Source organism: Anser cygnoides, chromosome Z (assembly GCF_040182565.1).
Source record: "Anser cygnoides isolate HZ-2024a breed goose chromosome Z, Taihu_goose_T2T_genome, whole genome shotgun sequence".
NCBI lineage: Eukaryota > Metazoa > Chordata > Aves > Anseriformes > Anatidae > Anser > Anser cygnoides.
The window spans coordinates 53,926,677-53,944,847 of record NC_089912.1 but is presented as its reverse complement, the minus strand read 5'-3'; the positions used below and the strand labels follow the sequence as shown (position 1 = coordinate 53,944,847).

The following is an 18,171-nucleotide window of genomic DNA, read 5'->3' as shown; positions in this document are numbered from 1 at the left end:
TAGCATGAAGTACAATGCTTCTTTGCACAGGGAGACATGGTGACAAACTCAGAAATTATTGTGTAAATCTGAATTAGATTCTCTTCTAATAGGAGCAGACTAGTTTTAGTATTAGATGTTGATAGCCTTTTTTATTATTTTTATTTTGTATATACACATAGAAATTGTATGGTGATGGAGATTACATAGCCAGCATATTTAACATCATTTTAGTGTATCAGCACAGGATCACTGAAACATAACTGCCATTTCATACGAAACCCACACAAATAAATAAACTGCAGTAAGTAGCCTCTGGCCTGTACATTAGGAGCAATTTAATTGTTGTGAGATGTAGAATACATGTCACACATTACGTAATTTACTTTATTATTTAATTACCATATCAGAGCCAAGCCACAAAAAACATATTGCTGGTCTTGCATATTAAAAAGAAAGCAATACAAGTGACTGGTATGTGTTATTGGAGCAGTGATGTTGTTAGAAGACCTGATCACTATGTTGTAAATTTACTACATCTGTAATTTAGGTTTTGTTAATGGAATAATGATGTTGTTACTGTCTATATGTTGTGGTTAAATTCACAGTTACTGGTAGCTTTGTATCTCACACTTAACTGTAGCAGCTTTTCCACAAGCTGATAATTAGAGCAAGACAGTGCTCTAATGGTCTTGTGATGTTATGGTCATTTTTTACATGCTTTCGTGAAACTGCTAGGCAGAAACTTTTCCTGTCATTTTGGCTGCATGAACTATATTAAAAAAAAAAAAAAAAGGCCAGGGTATTGAGGTAGTTAATAACAGTCCTACCAAGTAGGCTGTAGATAGCAAACCTCACGGTACAGCCAGGACAGCGGTACAGACTGTGCTGAGCTTACCTTTGGGGTCAGAGCATTGTCAGCACAGTGCTACGTGCTGGGTGCTCTGCAAGGGGACAACGTCGGGAATGCTGGGGCAAAACAGGCAGACTGGTGGCTGCTGTCTCTCAAATTACAGACGTTTCTACAGGGAGAGTTTGCCAGCTTTTAACTCCCACTGGCAAATTTGAGCATTCTGCATGAAAAAGGGTGAAAATATTCCTGTGTGTGACTAACATTTCCACATGAATGCAGAATTATCAGCATGCCATTAATAGCTCTTCTTTTATAAATGTTAATGTTACTTTACTGGGAGAATTACAATAGCAGAAGAATATCTTTTCCCTTATTCTTTTTTATTTTTTCCCCATAGATTTTCCCTAAGTAAAGCCAGATATTTAATAAAGGAGCAATGTAACTTCCAAACAGATTAGACTGTGTGGTGAGGTAAGAGCTTTTCATTTATTTTTTTTCAAATTGCTTTTATTTTTTCAAATGTTATGTCTTTATAACCTATATCTCCCTTTGTGAGGACATCAAGGATCTCTTTTAAACAATAATAAAAATAAAATTGGAAAATAATGACCCTTCACCACCCTGCAGTGTAATCTTTGAATGAAAAAACATTTGAGCACAGTTGGGACTGGTATTCAGCATACGCTACAGAAGGAGCAGGAAATTTCAACAGGCCCAAAGATATGGCTTAAAGTCCCCCTAAATAGTAAAAAAATAAGATAATATAGAATTGTATGTATTTGCTGCCACTGTCAGCTGGACTCAGGGGCTAGACTCAAGATGGATGGATGGAGCCTCAGTCACAGGTGTGAGAAGATTCCGTTGCCTGTATTCCATATGGTGAAATATGGGACTGGGGCTTGTGAAGTAAAGTAAGCTTTTTGGCATAATGGAGCTCAAAGACTTCCTTCTTAGTGTCTTAAATTTCCTTCTTACTGCTTTGGGTTAACAGCCAATGTAGTGACAGCATTTAGGCATTGTTTAGCTTGTTCTATGAAGCACTACATTGCACTACCTCTCTCCTTTTAATATCTGACAATATCTGAGCAAGGCACATACTGTTTCATAACGTCTCTTAAACAATGTAAAGAGGAAAAATACACAGCATTTCTCTCCAATGGCTAGCAGAACATTCAGTCAACGTGTATAATTAATTCTCCACTGAGTATAAGGTAAGATAAACAGCTGTACATCACACGTACCCAAAACACCTTGACAGAAATTCTGTTTAAGTGTACCTGGAGCAGGACAGTTACCAGGAGGACAACAGCCAGCAAACGACTCTGATGAAATGTCCTTCAACAAGCTTTACCCTACCCATGCTTCCTTCTACACCTAAGTGATGACAAAATATGGCTAACACAGGGGGCTCTTTTTTTTTTTTTTTTTTTTTTTTTTTTTGGCGACAGGCTCTATTAAAGAAACAACCGTATTTTCCCAGGAGATTTGGTAGGCTGCTTACTTGACCTGCCAGGTTGCTGTAGAGATTTCTAGTGGTAGACGTCTCCCTGCTAATGGCATGGGAACCTATTGGATGAAGAAAGCTTTTGGTAAAGACAGGGAAATTGTGTTAAGATACTGTACTATTGCTGAACATCTGTGCAATTGGTGGACCTACAAGTGACAGTGTGTATTGGGTTTATGTGGCAGGGTTTTCATAGCAGGGACTGCAGGGGTGGCCTCTGTGAGAAGAGCCCAGCAGATGTCTGATCAAAGCCAGCTCCAGATGGCTCCAAAGGGACCCACCACTGGCCAGGGCTGAGCCAGGGTGTGATGTTGTTTGGGCCTCTGGGAGAGCAGATTTAAGAAAGTAAAAAACACTGCACAACAGCAGCTGTGAGGGTGGAGTGAGAAACTGTGAGGGAGAGATAGTCTCGCAGACAAGATCAGTGAAGAAGGGTCGAAGGCAGAAGAAGGAGAGCAGGAGGTGCTCCAGGCAGGCAGCAGCAGTTCCCCTGCGGCCTGTGGAGAGGCCCCTGGTGGAGCAGGCTGTCCCCCTGCAGCCCACGGGTCCCACACGGAGCAGATCTCCACGCTGCAGCCCGTGGAGGAGCCCCCGGTGGAGCAGGTGGATGTGGCCTGGAGGAGGCTGCGGCCCATGGAGAGCCCCCGCAGGAGCAGGCCCCGGGCCGGAGCTGCAGCCCGTGGAGAGGAGCCCACGCAGGAGCAGGGGTCTGGGGGGAGCTGCCGCCCGTGGGGGACCCGTGCTGGAGCAGTTTGCTCCTGGGGGATGGACCCCGTGGTACGGAGCCATGTGGGAGCAGTGCTTGGAGAGCTGCTGCCTGTGGGCAGCCCCCGCAGGCTCAGTTCGGGAAGGACGGCATCCCGTGGGAGGGACCCCGCGTGGAGCAGGGGCAGAGAGGGACCGTGAGGGAGCAGCGGAGACAAAGCGTCAGGGACTGACCGCAGCCCCGGTTTCCCTGTGCTGCTTGGGGAGGACACAGGAGAAGGTAAAGGAAGTTGGTTTTTTTTTTTTTCCTCTCTCTCTCACTGCTCTAGCTTGTTAGTAATAAGTAATAAATTACATTAATCTCTCATTAATTATGCTGAATCTGTTTTGCCCATGACAATAACCGTTGAGTGATCTTCCTGTCCTTATCTCAACCCTTGAGCCCTTTCCATTGTATTTTCTCCCCCACTGGGGGAGTGAGGGGAAGTGAGAGAGCAGTTGTGCTGGAGCTCAGCTGCCCAGCTGGGTAGAACCACCACAAAGTGTTCATTGCTGGCAGCAACAGCACCAGCAGGAGGCTGAGGCACACCAAGAAGCCCTGAATTCAGCCCAAGGTATAAAACACAGGATCTGGTCTGCATGAGATGTTTCTGCCAACAGCACTTTCTGCTTTTCCTCATCCTCTTTGTCTGTTAATGCCTTCCACAGAGAGCAATTTGTCCAGACAGCTGCCATCACCCAACTCCCTTGCTCTTCCGAACTTGTCAAAGCTGTTATTTCTTCCTCTTTGGTTCCTGTATGTAGAGGGAGACACAGAAAGAACACAGACAATTAGAACTAGTGACTTAATGCAGAGAAACTGTGTAGAGGAACCACCTTCAGCTGTCAAAGTCTGACCAAGTGTTTACTGAAGTTTTAAACACTGTCCTATAACTTAGACAGTAATGATGTTCTTCATAGCCCAAGGATCACCAACGAAGTCTATATTTTGCTAATATAGGCAGTGTCCATCATGGGCAAGATTTTTTCATTTTCAGTTCCTCCAGACTTAGGAACAAGGATGACTTCAGTAAAGTAGGTATTTTGTTCGCAGTAAGGGTATTTCTTGTGCTGTCATCAACATAGTGTTACTATCCTATTGTTCTGAAATGATACCTCCTTTGGGGTAGGAACAGGCTAGACATCAGTAGCAGTATAAAAAGGAAAGGAAAATTGCAAATGCTGTCTGGGAAATTGCACAGAGGTTATACTTTGGCTGCAGTATAGTCTGCAAAGCAGAACTAGCCTTACGCAAGAAAAGCTTTACCCTACTGGTAGTCAAAAAAACCCACAGTATTATTACCTAAAAATCCAAGCCAGTTCATTTAAAGCTGGCTTATGTATTTATAAATTACACTGCAATGTATATAATCTACCAATATTTGAAATTTTGTTTTGCCTATAACACACTGGTACATCTCCTCCAAAGATGGTGAGACAATATGTTCTTCAAGGGAGAAAAGCTGGGGAAAAAATATGGGGCACATGTGGCCACTTGAAGGTCCAGAGGGATTTGTGTGGGCTGTAGGGGTGGGAAAGGTATAGAAGTTCTCTTGGGATAGGAAAAGACATAACTGTTCCCTCTTTCTTCCACTGCCCCAGTAGGTCCTACTCAGCTATCTGTTACATAAGAAAGGGAAGAGGCAGGCTGCTCTTACTACCAGCTTTGCTCTGAAAACCACAGTCCTGTCTGAGCAGCCTTTGAGTTTTTTGTATAAATGACTACTACTGAACAGCTGGGGATGTAGGGGAATGTTTGACTTGAGCCATGGTCCTGGGCTGAATCTGCTGACCAAAGGAGGTCACTGTGTGACTTGTGTTCAGGAGCACCTGTTCTGCTGACAGTGACTCCCTAGGAAGCTACTTAGGTTTTTGTTTGACCTGAAATGCTGGCTCCATATTTGATGTACATTAGCAAAGCAAACAGCCTCTGCAAGGAACCAGGAGCATTTGCAGGGCTCAGGTATGAGGAAATTGATGGGATTGCAAGCTGCAGGTTGGAGGGTGGCTGAATTCAAACGCAGCCGCAACCAAAATGAGCTGCTTGAGTATCTTCAGAAAATTCTGGTATTGGTTAATTTGGAAGAGTCTCTCTGAAAGAACAACAGTATTGACTTCACAAGATCTCTGAGCATAATAAAGACTTGTGTTTGACCTCATCTCACCCCTCCATCATCTGGCAGTAAGTTAGGTTCTATTCATGACATCAGATATGCAGTTCAGAAGTCTGAGCTGCCTTCAATTCATTGTCTTCCAATGATCCCTGAGCAAACAGCTCAGTTGGCAATAGTCCTTATGTGTCCCTTAGTTGGGAAGTGGGGCTCCACTTTGCAGATGATACCTTCCCAGGGAATTATGGCTTTAGTCACACTCCTTTAAACCATATGCAGCAAACCAAGCTTGTACATGACTCCATATGATGGTTGCACAGCAAAACTGGAACAGTGCTAGTGCTCAGATAACCCCCCTCAATGCTGGGAAAGACTGGGGCAGTGACATGCTTTTCAGAAGTCGATGGTGCTTGTTTTCCACTACTCTGACCCTCTAACAGCTACGTTCAGCTATGCATGACTCCAAGTGGGTTCTCTGTGCGCATTCCCTCCAAGGATATAAAAAATAGCACTGGCTTTCACTTCACTTCACTGTTGCCTAAACAGCACAGTGATCATGGCTTTTACCTTATATGACCTGACTTTAGTAATTTTGACTGTATGACTGCTCTTCATTAGTAAATAGCTACCTGGTGTTTTTGAGATCAAATTCCAGGGAGCACGTTTACTTAATAATAGACAATCTATGCAGCAACATATGGGAGGGTCATTAAAGAGGGTTCCCATTTTATAATTAGGATTAGATCTCTACTTGCCTTTCTTCACAATTAAGGCTTGGCCTACAGCCCTGCTTCTCTGAGATTTCCTGCTCAAAATCATGCTAAAACTTTAACTGACCCAAGATGACTCATTTCCAGCCAGTTCTTTCTCTTGTCCCTCAAATGACTGCACCTTTCTGAGTAGCCTTGAGCCTCGTCTTGCTGCTAAATAGTGCGTGGGGTCTGTTTCCCCTCTGCTGGTCCTCCAGAGCATCCTGCTGGACATCTGTGTGACAACAGACCAGCTCCGCAGAGTCGGGGAAGGAGGGAAGTGAGGACATGGTAAAGAGCTGCGTCTGGGAGCATGGAAGTGTACCCCATGGTGTTGATGCACATTTTACCCAGCGAGGTTTACTTTCGGCAAAAGCTTCGGGAAGACTTTTCCTCCTGGTGATCTTGGAGGATCATCATCTCATATAGATATGCCTCAGCAACTTCAGACAGTTCTCATAGTGCCACTGCCAAACAGATTTTTGGTTTTGTTTTGCCCAAATTGTCAGTCTTTCAAAAGCGGAGAAAGCAGTTAGAACAGGGTGAAAATTCAGACACTGTGCAAACTTAAAGGTGAACCTAACACTCATTAAACCTAGAATTATACTGGTAAGGGATTCAGACTTGCAATACCTCTAATATTCATTCTCTTTCCTGCTTTCTAAAGAACTTGTCTTATGCTCCTCATTTTTCATAACCTTTCATTTATTTTGCTTTGTTTGGGTACCTGTTATACAGGATCATGGTTTTATGATTTCCAAAAATTGGAAATACTTGTTTTATGTCTATAACCTACAGAAGAGAACAGGACCAAAGCCACGGTAACTAAAGTTTAATGGTTCCAGCAAATTAGGTTTATACTACAGGACTACTGCAAGTAAGCTTCCTTTCATGTCTTATTCATGGAAAATTGGAGTCAAGTTTTCCTTATAGTTACACTGCAAATCTCATATAGAAAAATGAGGATCTCAGACCTGTAAAGCTTTAAAATATTTTTTACTAGAATATCCTACTAATGTTGCTTAAAGAATGAAAAATAAAAGAAAAAAGGAAAAAGCATATTTCCCATGTTTTCTTTTTCTTTTTCTTTTTCTTTTTCTTTTTCTTTTTCTTTTTCTCTTTTTCTTTTTCTTTTTCTTTTTCTTTTTCTTTTTCTTTTTCTTTTTCTTTTTCTTTTTCTTTTTCTTTTTCTTTTTCTTTTTCTTTTTCTTTTTCTTTTTCTTTTTCTTTTTCTTTTTCTTTTTCTTTTTCTTTTTCTTTTTCTTTCTCTTTCTCTTTCTCTTTCTCTTTCTCTTTCTCTTTCTCTTTCTCTTTCTCTTTCTCTTTCTCTTTCTCTTTCTCTTTCTCTTTCTCTTTCTTTCTTTCTCTCTCTTTTCTTTCTCTCTTTCTTTTTCTTTCTTTCTCTTTTTCTTTTTCTTTCTCTTTTTCTTTCTTTCTTTCTCTCTTTTTCTTTCTTTCTTTCTTTCTCTCTTTCTCTTTTTTCTCTCTCCTTTCTTTCTTTCTTTCTCTTTCTTTCTTTCTTTCTTTCTTTCTTTCTTTCTTTCTTTCTTTCTTTCTTTCTTTCTTTCTTTCTTTTTTTTCTTTTTCTTTGAACACCAAATTAAAATAGTGACATCTGTTTTATAAATGATAAATTGATATTCCTCCTGGCTTTTGAAGCAAATATAACAGCCCATATAAAATTCTTGGCAGTTTCTCACAGTTAAAGAATCCATTTGTTCTCCGTTTTTCGACATAGTTGTGCTTTTTTTTTTTTTCATTGCCAGACATATTGCTTGTAATTTATAACATTAAGTGAGCATTTTATACTTTTTGAACAATTAACAAAAATAATTACAAGCTCCTCAGACTTATTTAGACTGCCATGAGTGATCAGTTGTTATGATCCGTAAGCATATGATTGACTCAGGCATCTCTTGGTGATGGGAATGGCAGCTTGTGGTGTAGAGAACAGGAACACATGGGCTGCTGTGAACACACTTTGTGCATTAGTTGTCAGGTAGTCATGTTTGACACTGTTCTCTCTGCATTTAAGCAACCACAGGGAAGCAAGTTTTTTGGGCTGGGTACTAATACCCAGGGATGGTACCATGTCTGCCACTCAGGAGAAGGTCTGCTATGTAGAATAATGAGGAAAGCGTTCTCTGAAATAGCTGGCATATGGGGTTTGGAAGTTCTCAGTTTGGAGAGGAACTTGATTCTGAGTGCCTTGGTCACCTGTTAGCTCCTGAACCCTCAAAGCTTGGTTTAAATTTCCCAGAGATATTTGATAAGTGGTCTGTGTAGTTACTTTTTTTTTTTTTTTTTTCCAGCTCATCTATTGCTATCCTCTCTCATCTCACCTGTAAGAGAGATATGTGGCTTTTGTTGTTGTTGTTTTATTTCTGTTGTAGACAGTACTGCCCTTCTTTGTGCTAACTGCTTCAGGCATGCTGTACTGGTTGTATGGCATTGACTTTCTTCATAGCAGATTGCACGATGCTTTGCTTTTGATCTATGACCAAAACAGTGTTGACAACACACTGTTGTTCTATCTGTTGCTGAGCAGTGCTTGCATAGCATTGAGGTCTTCTCTGCTTCTTACACTGTCCCACCAAGAAGGAGGTTCGTGGTGCACAAGAAGCTGGGAGGGGGCACAGCCAGGACAGCTGGCCCAAACTGCCCAAAGGGATGTCCTGTACCATATGATATGTTCAGTAGTCAAAGCTGAAGGACAGAAGGTGGGGAGGGGAGTATCTGAAGTGATGGTGTTTGTCTTCCTAATTAACTGTTAAGTGTGATGGTGCCCTGCCTTGATGTCACTTGCAGCTTTTAATTTACCTGTTAAACTCTCTTTATCTTGATTTACAAGTCTTCAACCTTTCTTCTACAAACGGGTGTGTGAGCTGTTGACCAGGGTCAAACCACAACAAAATAGTTCACCTTTATTTTTCACAGATTAGTGGAAGATGCAAAGATTTTTATGCATGACTCTGCTTTGTGGCTTACTTCTCCAAAGCAAAAGCATGCTGTTCTTAATCCTAGTTATTAATGATTGCCTGTGAATACACTTATCACTAGACAAGACATAAGGAAAAAACTAGCAACATTACTCTTCTCAGGTAAAATAAAAGTTCAGTAACTTATTTTCCTACCCGCCCAAAAAAACCCCAAGAATTACAAAAGAACAGCCTATGCAGTTTCTATGTGTGATATTTTCTGAATAGCATGATATTAAGATCTTGCTTCCCAGATTGTTTTTTTTGGTGCAGATGAAGGGGGACAATTCCCTTCTCTTATAGAGAACCATTTTTCCATGTGTGGTTCTAAGGCTATGATTCATATACTATCAATAAATATGACGTACAGTCAGATGAATCAGGGGTGGAAGAGCTCAGAATATGGGATACAGAAGGCAAGATGGTTAGTCTGTGGGATCCCCCAGCCATGGGGCTGTCGGAGGTCCATGTTCTTTGGTGTTTTTATTTAGGATGATGGACTCCAATATTCATATATTCATATATGAATATATTGCTCATGTTCATATATGAATATATTGTTCATATATTGCTGGCGCTTATTTCAGTTCTGAAGTCATGCTGAGATAATGCCGTAAAAATGCTAACTGTCTCCAGAATAGCTCTTCTAGGTTCCTGTTGCAATTGCTAAAGTAAACATCCGTTTCAGAGTTGTTGCTTCTAGACAGAGATTTGTTTGTTTGTTTGTTTCTTTCTTTATTTATTTATTTATTACACAGGACACAGGCTTTGGAGTGGATAAGCAAAAGACTGCCTCATTCACAGACCTTGTTTCCGATGTGTTTTGTAATAACATTACAGAGTTCTATGGTATGTAAATACATTGTAAAAATGCATCACGTATTCATGTATAAACTGGTTCAGTAGGCATGTGAATCTTGAAAAGTTGTTCTCGTACAGTCTGTGAACGTGCTGGTTCAGCTTCACTCAGAACACACTGCAACTTCCTCATTATCCTGTCTCAGTTCCTCAAAGCAGTAGCTTTTGGAAGGTTAAACAGAACTCATAATGAAGACCAACCCATAGAGCATTCATGGACTACCCAGTCTGTTCCAGGTTATTTGTGTTTACATGGATTCTCTTAGGTTTGGGCATTCTCCCTTTGCCAATTAATCCAGCTGATCTTCTGTTGCCTATCCAAAGAATCTGTGAAATCTGCACTTCCTCCAGGACAGAAGAAACTCTAGGCATCTTTCTAGGAGAGAAAATAGATGAGACAACTCCACAGAGTCTGTAACAAAATTTGGAAGGGCAGAGGTACAAGAGTTTTGCTCTGAAAAGCCCACTTTGGAAGCTCACTTGCTCTGAATTAGATAAGGAAAGTTCTGTGCATGTATCCTGGAGCTATATGAAACAAATACAAGTCATTGGGACATTAGTATTTAGCTTGAACTGGCTTGAAATAACTTGTACGTGTTTTTTTAATGTAATTTTTCCATGTCTAGACTGTTAATGTGTCAGGAGACTTATTAAATTATAGAGCATGATGTTTCTTCTAGGTTTTGTGGTGGGTGGAATAATTAAACTCAGAGATCAAACAAAGAGACAGATATTTAGGTAAAAACATTTCATATATTACCTCGTATCAATGGGTGTCTCCACTAATGATCCTATGTCTTTCATTATGTACACAAGAATTAAGGGTGTTTTTTTCTTTTTTTTCTTCTTCTTCTTCTTTTTTTTTTTTCTTGGTAAATCAAGCTAACATTATAATTTAGATAGAGTTAAGGTTATATGCTTATATTTGTTTAGCTAATATATGATGAAAGATGACTACAGTACAGGGGAGATAATTCAAGAAGGCATTAAATATGCAAGTAGTTCTACTTCTTTTGGTGGTGTTAGTCATGTGCCTAGAGAGAGAAACTGATGTGAATGTATTACTGGCCTAGGATTACTGTTATCGCAGACCTGAAACTTCAGGAAATGCAGAACATGTAATTTCAGGTTGATAATTTTAATTTTCCAGTGTTTATACTGAAGTGGAATGTGTTTGATGTAACCGTGATGGAATGAAGGGTTTGAGTAAAGAGAAGGCTAAGTTTGACAAAGATTTATATATATTTTTCTGTACCTCCATTTCTTCTATTCATTCCAAAATGTGAACATTGTATGGTTCACTTACTCTCATGAGATGGGCAAAGTTCATACTGAAACACAAACAGTGACTAATACAAAAAATTGAAACTGTGTGGTTTATTCAGATTTCTTCCAAATCCACTCATCATCTTACTTTATGGAATAGAGACTTTAATTTTTCCTCTCTTTAGGCATAGTAAATAAATGAAATTGTACTCATCAGCATATAGTTCAATGAAGGAAGCAGTGTTTTTAAAGTTTACAAAGGAATGGAAAAGGAATATTGCATGGACCACTTCAGAATGAGGAACAAAACTGAAAAACCTTTCCCATTTTGGCATTTCAGATTTTGCTGCTCTGTTACTGAAGGATTCCTGCAATGTACTGTAATAAACATACTAATGCTAATTTTAAACTTCTTCCAACATTAACATTATATATACCAATAAGAGAAACCTTCTGAAAAAAAGTTTTTGCTTAAACATAAGCCAGAATATTATTTAAGCTTACTTTTGGTTTGAAGATTTTAGAAAACTGTACTTCCGTCCCTGAGAATAATCTTTTTAAGTGAATTTTTACAGCACATTTTGCTGGGAAAATCACCAGAGCGTGAATGAAAGTAATCAGATGCCTTGAGCATCATATTTTTCCTATGAAAGGTAAAAGTTCTCAGTCATGAAAAATGTGAAATAAGTTGAATTCTGTAACTGGAACTTAATAACTAGAGACTGTTTGAGTTTCTTTTCTTCTTTGTATATTTAAGAGTGAAACAACAAAGTTTGAAACTGATCTCTGCCTCTGGATTCTTCAAGAATTAATTGGGCAAAATAGGTTAAAGAACCTATCTGCAGGAGAGACAGTAAATTACGTTCATAATCTCTCTCCCGTAAAGATAGCTGTACAAGAAATAATTTTATCTTTATTTTCCAGGCTACCAGAGAATTATTCTTTTAGATTTTTTTTTAGAGGTAAACAGCTGCACAACGGCCACCCTATGGTATACTATAATGAGAAAAATCACCCTGAATTTCAAATAGCTTAAGGCTGGGAAACATGGTAAGTCTTGAAACTATCCAAGGTACTTCAGGTGGTTCAACTGTAATTGACGTTTAAATACATACCATCTTTTACAAAAATTACAGTAATGACTTCAGTATATAATTTATTATTTATTTATTTTTTAACCTCAAATGGCAATGGCATTCCTACTTAATAGCTTGGTATTTCTCATGTTGAAAAGTACATTCCTAGTTAGAGAAGTATCTTGCTGCTCTTGGATACTGCCCTGAAGTAAAACAAAACAGAAGAAAACAAAAGTCATAAGTGCTTTATAAGATATTTCAACACTATGCTTGCTGTCTTCTGGCAGGACTTGCAGCACAAGAATAAAGGAAGGTTGAGTTCAGCACTGTGATATGTTTGGTGGGGGGAGAAGTACTGGTGCAAAGGAAGATGGCACAACCATGAAGGAGGCAGCTTTTATGGATGCTTCCTTTGTTCAAGGTACATATACCTATTAATCTCATTAACAGTATCTGGTGATGTGAATTGACAGATTTGGTGATACAGTGTGGAAAATCAAGAGAGATGGAACTGCTCTAACCTGTTTTCCAGGAGCCAGGAAACCTAGTTGCGGCCAAGGTCAGAGTCTATATAATTTAAGGCTTCTGGGAAAATAATAGATTCATATTCTATATATAAATCCCTTATGTGTTCCTTTTTAGCTAGGGTAGAGGAAGAGCAGGAGGTGAACTCACCCATGAACTTAATGAACTTACTGTCCTTTTTATTTTTTTATTGTTGAAATATTCTCCAGTAAGTTGAATTGCTTTCCTTATCCCTTTCTCTGAGCTGAAATCAGATTTCTAGTTTGTAAAGGCTATTACTCCTGGAGTTGAGCTGATCTTATAATAGCACAGAAAAAAAAAAAGTAAAATGTACTTTGTCATGGAACTCACTATGATGAATTGAAGTATCTGGGGAAGAACATATTTTGCCATTGGAAGCCAAACTGGAAGATATTAGGCTTTGCTCCAAGTTGGATGCAAACCCGAAGTATTGGCATATATAACCAGTAGAGAATCATCTCTTTCACAGGATTTATTTATAATCTTGACAGTCTTTATATGGGATTTTGCCAGTCAGATCACACCTCATGAAGGATCTGGGGAGGCAGCCAGACTTCAGAGGCCAAACAAACCTGCTTGGCCAGGTAAACTTCACCAATTACATTTGTGTGAATTTATATTAACTGCACTCATATGGGATTTAGTTTAAATGAACATCAGTATAACCCATAGGAGAACTTGGGTCCAAAATGACCAAAAAATAAACAAAGTGATTGCATTTTAAAGGAGAAGGTTTTGTCTTATGTTTGTAATAGTAATCAGTGAAGAGTATATTGTCAATGTTGCTTGTCTTTTTTTTTTTTTTCCACTGCTTATTCCCAGCATAGGAGTTATAATTATTTAAATAATTATATATGTATACTATACTATAATTATAGGAGTTATGATTATTTAAATACCTTGAACTTTGATGGAACCTTCCAGTTACTGCACATCCTGTTGCAGAAAGGAATTTGAAATCTATTTCTTACTATGAGAATAGGGAAAATCGTAATGGAAATATTCATGGGATGTATCTGAAGTCTAAAACTTAATAAAAAAAACCCACCACCACCAACAACAAACTTTTGAAGTTCTAGTTGTATTCCAGTTTAGGGGCTTCTCTTTAATGATGACATCAGTAATGGTGTAGAGCAGTCCAGTTTACACCTGTGGGGATACAGGCAGAATCAGATGTATGAAAGCTCTGGACACCTCTGACGCTTAGGTTTTTGAGCAGGTAGTTTACTTGTCTATAAAACAAGCATGATACTTATTTCTCACAAGGAAAATCCAAATATGTGCAAAACCTAAAGGGCTGAAATACACTTCTTGTTAGGCTTACTGGTGGGCAGTGGCTTTTGACCCTGCTCTTAGTTTCTGTAAGCTTAACTGAGGACTGGCTGTTTCAGACCAAATGTTCTTTTGGGCTCATCAGGTGATATGTCTGTCTTCTTTTTAGAGAACTGCAGTCCCAGAAGTCTTCCGTCTCTAGATGGAAAGTTGAATACTGTATAAAAATAAGTTTGTTCTTCCATTCTTTTACCTTTTTTCTCTAGTCTTGTCTATGATTTACATTACATTAAATATTAATTAGCTTTACAAACAATAAATTACATTTATCCATTCACTCTCTGAGGTCCACTAGCTTAAGTCATGTGTGTCTAACCACCCCTTATCACCTAAGTTCAGATTTACAAAGCCCATTTTGCATGAGAACAAAGCAATAGCAAACTTAGATCTTATCTATATATAAGATATACTTATCTGTATACTTGAACTTATCTGTATATAAAGCCAAGGAAGACTCATTGTTATTTTTTGAAAACAGAATTTCTTTATCATATTAGCTGTCCATGAACAGTTTTTGAAGATACTATAAATGAAGCAAAAGAAAAAAAAAATATGTCAGGAAAAAAAAAAAAGTTGCTGTTAGACAATTTTCTAAGCTGTTCAATAAAGAAAATCAGTTGTCTTCCCACATTTACTCTTGGACATCCTGAGTCTGCTATCTAACCTATGAAAAATCACCTTTTCGCTCCATCTTTATGCTGGAGATTTTGTGGCACCAAAAGTGATGGGCACAGTTCTGCTTTTACTGCTTGAGAGACTGTGCTATGTATGATGCACACCGTGAAAACCTGGCTTCTCTATACACAGTGCACCAGGGAAAGTGCATTTGGAGGCTATATGTCTATCTATTTATGTTGTTCTGTTGTCAGCAGACTTTTGGGTTTTAGAAAAGCATCATGGGGTAAATTTATAAAATGATGACTTATTTGTAGTATTTGATATTTTATTTTGTTTCTCCCTGAAACCACTGTGTATTTGGTATTTCCCCTTCTTATCTAGTCCAAACTAAGGTGTTTTTTTTCTTTTTTCTTTTTTTTTTTTTTTTTAGGGGGATTTTAAGGAAAAGGCAGTCATCTGCTTAAGAATGAAACAAAGAAATTTGTGATGATGTAATCAATAACTGGTTAAGCTAGACTCAAAATGAAAAGAATGAGTTTTAATCACTTCTTTGGACCACCAATTTATTCTATATCTGTTCTTCAGAAGTATCTTTCATAATAAAGTTAATTTTTTTTCCTACTATTACAATGAACTTGAGCAAAAATTGTGATCATTCTCAGTCTTAGAAAGTAAGCCTTCAATTTCTCCCTGCCTTTCCCATCATTCTTACCCTCCTTGCCATAGCACATCTTACAGAAATAAACGAAAGGTGATTAATTGCCACTCATGACTACAACATTGGAAGTAGAATAACATTACAACCCTTTTTTGAAGTCCAGAAAGCACATGTCTCCCCTCAGAACATGGCTTCTGGAAGGCATGTTTTTAATCTGCTTTCTACAGGTTGAACACTCTTTCCTCTTCACCACTACATTTAAAATTTTAAGAGTGAGGGAGGAGAAATTTTCTCAGTCCTCTACCACTATATGGTTTCAAATGATGTCTTGTGGCACCCTGGTGACGATGAGAGAGTGAAAGGCTCAGATTCATTTAGTCTTAAGACTCCTGAGGGTGATGTTCAGAGAAAGAACCTGACCCTTACCAAACTTCCTGTCTGTGCTTCAGAACCAAGGTCCTGGTATGTTTTCTACAATGCTTTCTATATTGATAGATAGACAGACAGATTGAGAGATCTTTCTGATGCCATGAAAGCCATACATATGGGAGAATCTGTGTGTATATCTGTGTACATATCTATCTGTCTACTTACCTATCTCTAGCTATCTATGTATCTATAGATAAAAGCATAAAAAAAATAGGTAGATAAATAGATAAACGTACAGACAATGACATAAGTTCACACGGCCAAAACACAAAGCTGATCATCTAGCTCATTTTTCCTCACAAACTCAGAACTAAAGAGATATTTCCACTAACACAGACTTTCGCACATTCATGCAAACAGCCAAAAAGAACATGAAAAATTTTAACTTTCTTATTGCCAAAATGAACCTATGATGGCAAGGGTGATGCTGCTTGAAAGTCCAGCATACGCTTTGTCTTTAGGATGGTCATTCAACTTGCAGGTAATAACCTAAAAATCAGGTACCAATGATCTCACTCTATCCATATATTGGCCTTGAAGTGAGACAATTAACCATATGGCCTGACAAATATAGATGGTGACTTATTTTATGTTACATATGTTACATGACTTTGCAATAAATAGGCGCTTTACATAGTGTCAGAGCAGAGCATCAATAAGCACTGCAAAGCATTCTGTCTTCTAAAAAAGCTAACATTTTAAGTAGATATGCCTTGCTGGCTTTCACGGTCTCCAGACCAATAACCCTGAAAGAAAAGGAGAGCTGTAATTAAGATTTAGTAAGAATTTACTGCAGAGGCATTCGGTGACTTTGCAGGCTTAAGAAAAAGCTGTATATTTTGAAGGTCAGGAGCACTACCAAGAACCACTCTCCAGTGACTTTTTAAGCTTTTGTACAGTGCAATTTGAGAAACAAGATAAGCTGTCTTGTTCTCTGTTCTTTCTTGTGAGCTGCAGTTCAACATCTTGGGGCACTGAGCTTCTGAAGGAAAGGAACGCAAACAGGAGGTGAGTCTAGAGGGAAGAGATTGATGTCACCCTGATGACGACATAGATGATTTAGAGATCTGAAGTAACCTGAGGGCTGATCCTACAGAAGTACGTGGGGAAAACCCACAAGCAAAGCTTATATTTCATGACTTTCCCACCTGCTGATAACATAAACTGAATATCTCACGCAGACGGGTAGAGGGGCTATAAAGAATCTACAGCCTAGAGTTTCTTGCATCTCCAAAGAATAGCACAGGACAGTTAATTTTGGGGACCAAGAAAAACAAATCTCAATCAAGCAGCTGTTGGTGATCTCTTTCAATGAAATGACCAGGGAAGTGACCTGGCTTTCAAGGGAAGTACCTCAGTAAAATGCAGAGATGAAAATCAAAATAGAACTTGACAACTTCTGTGGGGTTTGATAATTCTGTTAAATTTTTTCTTCCAGCTTAGTCAATGGGTTATAATAAGAGTTACGAGGAAGATGTTTGTTGGAGAGGCCCATTAAACTATTTCTCACAATATTTGAGTGCTAAAAAACATATTTTTTTTTGGGGGGGGGGGGAGGAGGGAAGAGGAGGTGGTGTTACAACAGTGGAGATTACGGAATTACTGGAACACCTGTCTGTCTGCTAGGAGTGTCAAGATGGGTCTTAATACCTGCCCTATGCTCCAGTTCGGCATCTTCGTACTTCAAGCACAAAAAATAGGAAGATGAAAGAAACATTACCAGATTGTTCTGAAAGATAACTGAGGTTATGCCAGGTAGTATTCTAGATAAAAATAAATGGGTCATTCAGATTATTTCCTTCATTGGTAAATAACAACTGTATTTAATATAGAAAAGTGACTAAGGGGGGGAATATGTTTTAGGTAAATAATTTTATATTTGTCCCCCAACCTTATTATGCAGGCTTAAATTTTGAAGGAAATCCTAGTAAAATCTAAAGAAAAGCATATTTGAGTGACAACAGATGATGGATCAGTTGTAGTAGAGGATCATTTGCAAGAGAGCTGGTAGGAAAGAGAAGTTGTGGATACCCCAAAAAGAAGCTGTGGATGTTCCATCCCTGGAAGTGTTCAAGGTCAGGCTTGATGGGGACTTCGCCAACCTGATCTAGTAGTGGGTGGCATCTCTGTCTGTGGCAGGGTGGGTGGAGTTAGGTGATTTTAAGGTCCCTTCCAAACCAAGCCATTCTATTATTCTATGAAAGGAGACATTCCATCAAAATTACAAATTGTCTGATTATCAAAAAAAAAAAAATTTTTGTCTGAAATGTCAGTTGCTACAGTTGCATGTGGTATATCATAGAGGTTGTTTTCTATTAGTTTGGTCTGTACCATGTTAGCTGTCAGCATCAAGGGAAAAGTCAGTTAAGAGGGTCATTTACATTACAAGTTTTTGCAAGAGGCAATGACCTTCTGTCTGCTGATTTCATAGTAAGTATACGATTTCTAAACCAGTTCCAACAGAAAAATA

General features: G+C 38.8%; 1 long non-coding RNA gene across 4 annotated transcripts; it reads left to right on the top strand.

Annotated features, from left to right (window-relative positions):
- The first annotated feature begins 3,188 nt into the window (after window positions 1–3,188).
- LOC106043838 (uncharacterized) lies at window positions 3,189–15,217 on the top strand. Of its 4 annotated transcripts, none has more exons than XR_010827672.1 (6): window positions 3,230–3,321; window positions 9,677–9,767; window positions 11,967–12,092; window positions 12,406–12,539; window positions 13,134–13,248; window positions 15,045–15,217. It is a non-coding gene; the product is annotated as an uncharacterized lncRNA (long non-coding RNA). The 4 variants fall into 4 exon arrangements; XR_010827676.1 differs by having other exon boundaries at window positions 12,406–12,677; XR_010827675.1 differs by lacking the exon at window positions 11,967–12,092.
- Window positions 15,218–18,171: the final 2,954 nt, after the last annotated feature.